This window comes from Pangasianodon hypophthalmus, chromosome 28 (genome assembly GCF_027358585.1).
Source record: "Pangasianodon hypophthalmus isolate fPanHyp1 chromosome 28, fPanHyp1.pri, whole genome shotgun sequence".
Classification (NCBI taxonomy): domain Eukaryota; kingdom Metazoa; phylum Chordata; class Actinopteri; order Siluriformes; family Pangasiidae; genus Pangasianodon; species Pangasianodon hypophthalmus.
Genome location: NC_069737.1, coordinates 14858988 through 14866860, shown reverse-complemented (window position 1 = coordinate 14866860; position 7873 = coordinate 14858988). Strand labels below are relative to the sequence as shown.

The 7873-nt window shown below is 37.9% G+C and overlaps 1 long non-coding RNA gene across 1 annotated transcript in view; it reads left to right on the top strand.

Moving 5' to 3' along the window:
• Positions 1 to 67: 67 nt before the first annotated feature.
• The window catches only part of LOC117596336 (uncharacterized), a 70277-nt gene continuing 62471 nt past the window's right edge, over positions 68 to 7873 (top strand). The window contains exons 1-3 of the long non-coding RNA XR_008301145.1: positions 68 to 862; positions 1818 to 1920; positions 5870 to 5963. This is a non-coding gene — a long non-coding RNA (uncharacterized LOC117596336). The remainder of the gene's footprint in view (positions 863 to 1817; positions 1921 to 5869; positions 5964 to 7873) is intronic.

Sequence of the window (7873 nt, the reverse complement as noted above, 5' to 3'; positions counted from 1 at the left end):
TCGCGATCAAATGTAAACGCACGGCGAGCTAGGAGTAATGATGTAGAGTGAATAATATAAGAAAATTTTTAAAAAGAGGTGATAAAGTTATGGCTTGAACTTTAACAGAGTAAGCAGGTTTGATTTCTCAGAATCTGAGAATCTGAGAAGGGAGTGTGATTAATGGATCAGCCAAAGCACACCTCATCACACGCGGGACGTAACATGAGGAGCGATAAGTCATCGGAATGAGTTTATTCTGTAAACAAAATGAGAGACGAGCTTCGAAGCACACACAATTATCCGTGAAGTTTATTCAAATTAAATCATACGGATAAGCAGAAGGATTTCTAAGAAATGCAAACCAGGCCATGTGTTTGCCCAGAATGATTCAGCAAAATATTAAATGAACAATTTTCCTCTTACCTCAAATATAATCAATCAGCCAGGACATGCTTTTTTTTTTTTTTTTTTTTTTTTTTAATTAATTTTCAATAGAATTTAATGACACCCAAAATCTACAAACATAAACAAACCTTAAACTGTGTAGCAGAACATGTAGCATTATGGAGGCGGCCATCTTGGAATCACTATTTACTAAAGGATAAGTGGTGAAACCTCTAAAAGGTCAAAGTTTGTGAAACCTTCCGGAGCAGAACAGACTCATTAAAGTGGAGGACGTTGATAACAACAGAACGACGTCACAAATGATCTGTCGGAAAGTAAGAAAAACGTTAGAGGAGGAAAGAGAGATAAAGATAATGAACAGAAGTGGAGGATAAAGAGAGGACGATTTCTGATGAGGTCATCTGGGTGCAGCACTGAGAGGACAGATGGAGAGATGAAGAAAAAGAGAAAATATGTACAGGAGAAGTCAAGGGAGGTGAGGACAGAGCACTCACACACACACACACACACACACACACACACACAGACACACACATACAGAGAACATTCATAATGACAATAGCCAGAGACTGAAACAGACTCAGGGAAAAGTTAAGGACATCAGTTTGTGTGTGTGTGTGTGTGTGTGAGTGACCGAGAACTTAGCGACCTCGTTAAAGATGAGTTTGATATTCGGCATTTTGATAGCTGGCCAGTCAGAGACCTTAGCATGCCCAAGGCCACGCCCTCGGCTGTCAATCACTGGAGGTCACAGGATAAACTCTTTTTAATGAGATGATTAATTATAGAAGTGCTCTGGGCCAGAAGGGTTTAACTGAGATGTGGACACACACACACACACACACACACACTAAAGAGAACATTATCATTTTTAACACTGGGTTGCTACAGTGTTAATGCACTATATGAAGAGTTGTTTCTTCTTAGGTAAACGTCAATATTCCAGACAATTCATCGATATTCCAACTTCTTCTGATGTAAACATCAATATTCCAGACAATTATTTCTCTCATTTTCAGTTGCTGTGTCTTATTTCAATTGTATAACGTACTTTACAGCTATGTGCTAACTAGCTAAGCTGTCATTAGCTACTGTATGCTGTGCTGAGTGTCCATATTTCATAGTTGCTTAGCAACAACATTCTCATGACTTTACCTCATGAATAGTGAGTCAGTCACGTGTCCTGTCATTCACAAGTTTTATTAGAACACATCAACAGTTTGGTTAAACAGTGTTTTTTTTCACTACTACGTTATGCTAGCTAGCTAGCTAGCTGCGGTGTTTTGCATAATTCTATTCTGTTTATTCATACTCAGTACTTAATATGGATATATTTGTGGATATATATATATATATATATATATATATCTATATATATATATATACATATATACATATGTGTGTGTGTGTGTGTGTGTGTGTTTTCTCAGCTGGACTACCGAGCTTTGCTATGACATCACTTGGAGCAGCCGTATCAAGTGTTATTGCGTCATGTTGACAACAGAGAGTGAGAAGGGCTTCAGAGGGGAGAATGTAGGTGACCATAAACACATTGTTGCGTATAACACACACACACACACACACACACACACACACGTTTTTACCATGCCCTTATTGACTTGCCCTTGCCATTTTTTAGGTCAAGTAAATTTGACCCCTTGATAAAGCGAGGGATCAAGTTGACATAAACGTAGACACACACACACACGCACACACACACGCACACAGTTTATATGATGCTAAAATGGAGCTATATGCTTTCATTACGTTAGCTATATTAGCTTCGTAGCTCCAGTGTTAAACTAAAGAAGCAAACGTCACACACCGAACGTGTCTCAGCTGATTGAGTATATCTGGGGAAAAACGGTGTACATTTAATTTTTTTGGCGAATTAATTAGATGAAAACATGAACTTTCAAAAGAAGACCACCTGCTTTTGCTAGGTTTTTCTCTGCTAATGATTCTCTTTAATCCACATCCAAACTTTGATTCATTTTTAATAAGCAGACTCCTGGCTTTGTTACTGTTTTCGTGTGTGTGTGTGTGTGTGTGTGTGTGTGTGTGTTTGAGCCAATAAAAAGATGCGCTAATCACTCAAACTGCTAAATCTAGCATCTCTTAATCTCACTTCCACTCTCTGTCTTTTTGTCTTCCAAAAATGTTCTTTCTTTTCCTGTCACTTTTTTGTTCTCAATCTTAATCTTTATCCAACTTTCACTTTATCCATCAAAATGCTAAACCTGTAGAGCTTCCCTTACTTGTAAATTATATTAGCCTAGCTATAGGAGCTAAATGTTCCACTGTGTACATGGTAATGTAGGCTGTAAGTTAGCGCTTAGCAAAAACATGACTACTGGAAAATGTCTACTGGTTTCTCTTACGTGCTCCAATAAAAAAAGGCTAGCAATCAAGTAAAATGAGCCGTTGTGCTAATTAGGCTAACTTAAAAGCAGAACTAGCATACTGTGGAATGTGTGTGAGTTTTATTTACAACTGGTCTTTGGAGACGAAGAAAATTATGCACAAAAGTACCTGCTAAATCAAGCTTCTCTTACTCTCAGGTTCATTCTCTTTCAATCTGTCTTTCAATGTTTCTGTCTTTCTTTCTGTTACTTATTTTCTCAATCTAAACTATTGCTACGAGCCTCACCTGAAAGCTACAGTACAAACCAAAAGATCGCTAGCTAAATGAGTTAAATGTTCCTTGATGACTAAATATGACTAAATGAGCTAAATATCTGTGAGAGTGTTTTCAGGTTTCTCATGTACTTCAAAAAAAGGTCACTTCAGGAATATGAGCTATTATGCTAGTTAAACTAAGAGTCCTGTTGAACTAATGTGCCTCGAAATGTGAGGTAAATCTTACTGGAATGTTTTGCAAACCAAGGTAGAAAGTCTGGGAAGTCCAGCAAAGAGGCTAAATTTAATTGTCAGAAGTAAAGAGTTAGCCTAGCTGCTGCTCTTGAGGTTCTTGATGTCAATCTGCCCGTGTCCAATCCCGGGAGGATGAAGCGTGGAGTATTGGGTTTTAGCGAGTGTGTTTTTTCAGGCCCAGGGCCAATCCTTCGGCCTCCTGCGGAGCTCGACTGAACGAAATGCTGAACAAATTACAGCCGCACGGTTTCCAATTCGCCGCAGTGTGCACTCCTGCTGAGAGGCTTGAGCTCAGTTTATAGAGAAGACAAATAAGCTCTGAAGTTACTTCCTTTAAAGTGAAGCAAGCTTAGTGTGAAGGTTAATATAAAAGTGAAATTGGATAACAGAGTTGCAGGGAAAAATGAGCTGAGCAGTTTAGGCTAATGGAGGCAATGCTAACACTGAGTTATGATGTTAACTAGAATAGCTGTGAAGAGTTTTGTTGATAATATAGCCAGACAATGCTAATGGAGGTGCATTTTGGGGAATAATTAAGCTAAAAATGCTAATGCTGAAACTATTAGCTTACAGTCACAGCTAGCTCATAGTTTTGGGGATTGAACTGTTAGCATACTTTCTTTGTTAAATTTCCCCTGACATTAGCGCTAATACAGTATGAGGGTGTATGAGATGAATGCTAAGCTAATATAAAGATATGTCTGTGCCATGTCATCATTGCTAGCTGTGACCTTAAGGCAGACTATCAAATGTGTAGAATAATGATAACAATGACTCTTTTCATAAAATTTCTAGAGTTTTTTTCTTTGCCTAAAGTCCTCACATCAGCTAGAAGCAGAAATTTAAAAGGAAGGTGTGTATGAGCTAAACACTAAGCCAGTACAGAAAAATTACCTCATCCCTCCTCTTTTCTCGTCTTCTCTCGTGTCACATGACTGTTCTGCCCCTGCAAATATGACATACTTCCTCAAAAGTTCTTTTATCAGAAATAAAAAGAAATACCGCAGATCAGAACGTGATCTGACATTTATTCACGCATCCTTCACTTGTCCTTCTCCGACATTAAACACCAAAGGCACACCAGCTGACATTTACACACTTCATGTAATCCTTTTTCATTTAAAGTCACTTTCCATGGAAGTTTTTTTTTTTTTTTAAAGTGTGTAAGTGATACTTGCTCAAGCTTATGAAGGTCATGTGATTTGGTTTTGACATTCTAATCAGACAGGCTTAGATGTAACATGTATCTATCAGAAAGACGTCTGTTATGTATGATTTCGTTATTCTCCCAAGTCTTGGAACAACAAACTGAAGCTGAAGCTCAATTATGATGGTGTCAAGTTACGAAAAAATTGAGAAAAGAAAAATTGTGGACCTGTGTGCAGGATTGATATTCTCCAAATGTTCACAGAAAACAAACAGCACAAAAGACAAAAGAAATAGAAAATTCCATGTCTGAATAAGTTCCAGTTATTGGGAACTATTGGGGTGTTGGCCATTTTGTAGCTGTGTCTCAATTCTCTGAATCATACATACATGCTGGATAGTTCACTACATTATTACTTACAGTATAGTACACCTTAAAGTGAAGTGAAGTGACTTGTGGCCAAGTATGGTGACCAATACTCGGAATTTGTGCTCTGCATTCAACCCATCCAAGTGCACACACACAGTAGTGAACACACACACACACACACACACACATCGTGAACACACAACCGGAGCAGTGGGCAGCCTTTTTTGCTGCAGCGCCCAGGGAGCAGTTGGGGGTTCGGTGCCTTGCTCAAGGGTCTCACCTCAGTCGTGGTATTGAGGGTGGGAGAGAGCGCTGGTCACTCACTCCCCCTGCCGGACCCGAGACTCCTTCTGTTAATGTTAAACAAACATCTCCTCAGAAAAACCTTATCAATGATACCATATCAACGATTAAACATTTTATGTATATGTTATTATAAAGGAGCTACTGCAGAACTTTCATTTAGACAATGCACATCAAAAAAGCAGAAGGAGAAAACATTTTACTCTGCCCATAATGGCCTTAGGACATTATGGAATTTCATCTTGGAAAATGAAAAATACATTTTTGGGAAAATTTGATAGGGAAAAAACCTTCAGTTTTATTGACTAAAATTGCTCTAGTTTTTCCGTTTGACTAAAACTAACCATGATGACAAAACTATGACTAAAACTATTATGTTTTTTCAAAAAAGTAAAACTAAAATCGGAGTAGCTGTTAAAATGAACTCTATATTAGTCTGAGTGCATCTTTTGTACACTTTTCTGGCCACAAGCTTCAGGATCATATTGGCTGATCACACTTCACTATGAGTGTGTGCTTCCATCCTGGGATTTGACCTCACGAAAACTCAGTCAAAAGCATGGAACCTTATATGAAAAGCTACTACTGCCCATATAAATATAATACTTGATTTCGAATAAGTATAAATATATTGTATAAAAGTTATGGCACCCTGAAGGGGCCAAAAACACATACTATGTTAGTGTATAAATTATTTGTTTTCAGTCATCCTACTAGAATGTTTGAGGATTGTCCCTTTTTCCTTTTATCCCACTAGTTACAGTCTTGTGTGTCTTTCTGTCCTGTCAGGTCCATTAACATCCCCTGAGACGTCCCTGACATGGGAGCTCTCCGGAGGTTCGGCGTTCTGAGACCACATACGACTGAACGATAGGAGTACAAAGTAAGAGAGACGGATGAAAGATCAAAGATGAAGTGTGTGTGTGTGTGTGTGTGGTTGGCCTGAGGGATCACACGATGTCACCTTAGGTTCAGCTGCAGGGCAGTGTTTCTACACTCACACAGCATATACTTCAGTATGCATTATTGAAAATGCCTGTGGTCATTCAAAGAACCAGAAAAGCGAGACACACATTACTGATTCACTTATATTACACTTTACGCAAACCCTTCTTTACTTAAGACAGGAAATTGAGTTTGTCCTAATTAACATTTTCATTTGAAGCCTGCTGACCGTCTCCGCATCACCGAACCTTTGAGCACACCAATTACGCTTTTTTAAATTAGGTTTCTCGTTTTCATTTAAACTCCAATTTGGCGTGCAGAGAAATGATTACAGAAAACTTCGAAGATGTTCAGAAAATTATTTTTCAAAGTAAAAGGGAGGAAGACACCTGTTTTGGGAGGACGTGAGGACAGAATGTCTGTGAAAAATTGACTAAATTTGCGAGTTAACCAAGGCCCCAAGTACTGCTTTTTTTTTCTTCTTTTTTTAAACATGCTCTCTGTCATTCCAGTTTTTATTAGTTTGAGATAAACCCAATGGAGGTGTTTGCACTTTAAATAAAAGCAGCAAAATACTATATATATATATATATATATATATATATATATATATATATATATATATATATATATATATAAAAATATAATATAGTGTTCTACAACTTCTACGCTACTCTTACGTGATGACTTTATTCTTAAGACTTTATTCTGCTAGATAGTTTGCAAACCCACTAATTAGCATAATATTTAAAAAAAAAATTTTTGTACATTTGTATAGATTTTTTTTACTTAATTCCCTCCATTTGAGAACTGACATAACTTCATAACTAGCTAGTTAGCACACACACACACATATATTCACATGTGTACAGTTAGACTGGTGTGGTTTGGGACGCCTCCATGTTGTACTAATGATGGTGTTTCTGTGGCCAATGTAGTGAACAGGGTGTGTGGTTTGGGACACGGCTACAGCAGACTGATAATGACTGATAAAGATGCTTGTGATGGTGTTGATATGTGGTTTGGGACACATCCAAAATAAACCCCTAGTGGTGTTTATGTGGCCTTTGTAGTGAATATGGTGTGTGGTTTGGTAAATGTGCGTATTGGATTGATGATGGTGTTTATGTGACCTGTATAGTGTATAGGGCCTATGATTTGAGACACATCCAAAGTGGAATGATGATGGAGAGGCAAGACGCTTGTGATGGTGTTGATGTGTGGTTTGGGACATGTCAAAAATGGACCCCTAATAGAGTTTATGTGACCTATAGAGTGAATACGGTATGTGGTTTGAGACACAGCCACAGTGGAAAAACGATTATTCAGTGTAATGAATAAGAAGTAGGGCTTCATTTCAGATTTAATTGGGTTCTTAGTCACAGTCGTTAAGTGTTATTGTCCCTACTGCTTCTCAAATGCTATTTTTATTAGTCTACATGGGAAGGATGGAGTGTATTCCTGCTTCACTAGGCAACATTCTCACCACTAATCACCACTAATCATACAGTAAAAGAACACAAAGCCTCCCATCCTCTCATCTCACTGTGTGCTATTATACCTCATTTAGTTTGTTTCAGTGGCATCACAGGAATTACAAGAGTAATAAGATTAAAGCAGCTCTAATCTGCGTCTGATCACAGGAAATAATATAAAAACATCTCTTTGTGAAAGGCTTCATTATCATTATCTTTATTATGATTATTAAGGTCATTATGGTTTACAAAACACCTCCATACAGAATATGGCCATTACATGGCTGTGTTCCAAATCACAAATGTGTGGACGTATGTCATCTGAGGCCTCTGACCAACTTACAATTCAGTAGCCTTTTTCATGTGGTCGATT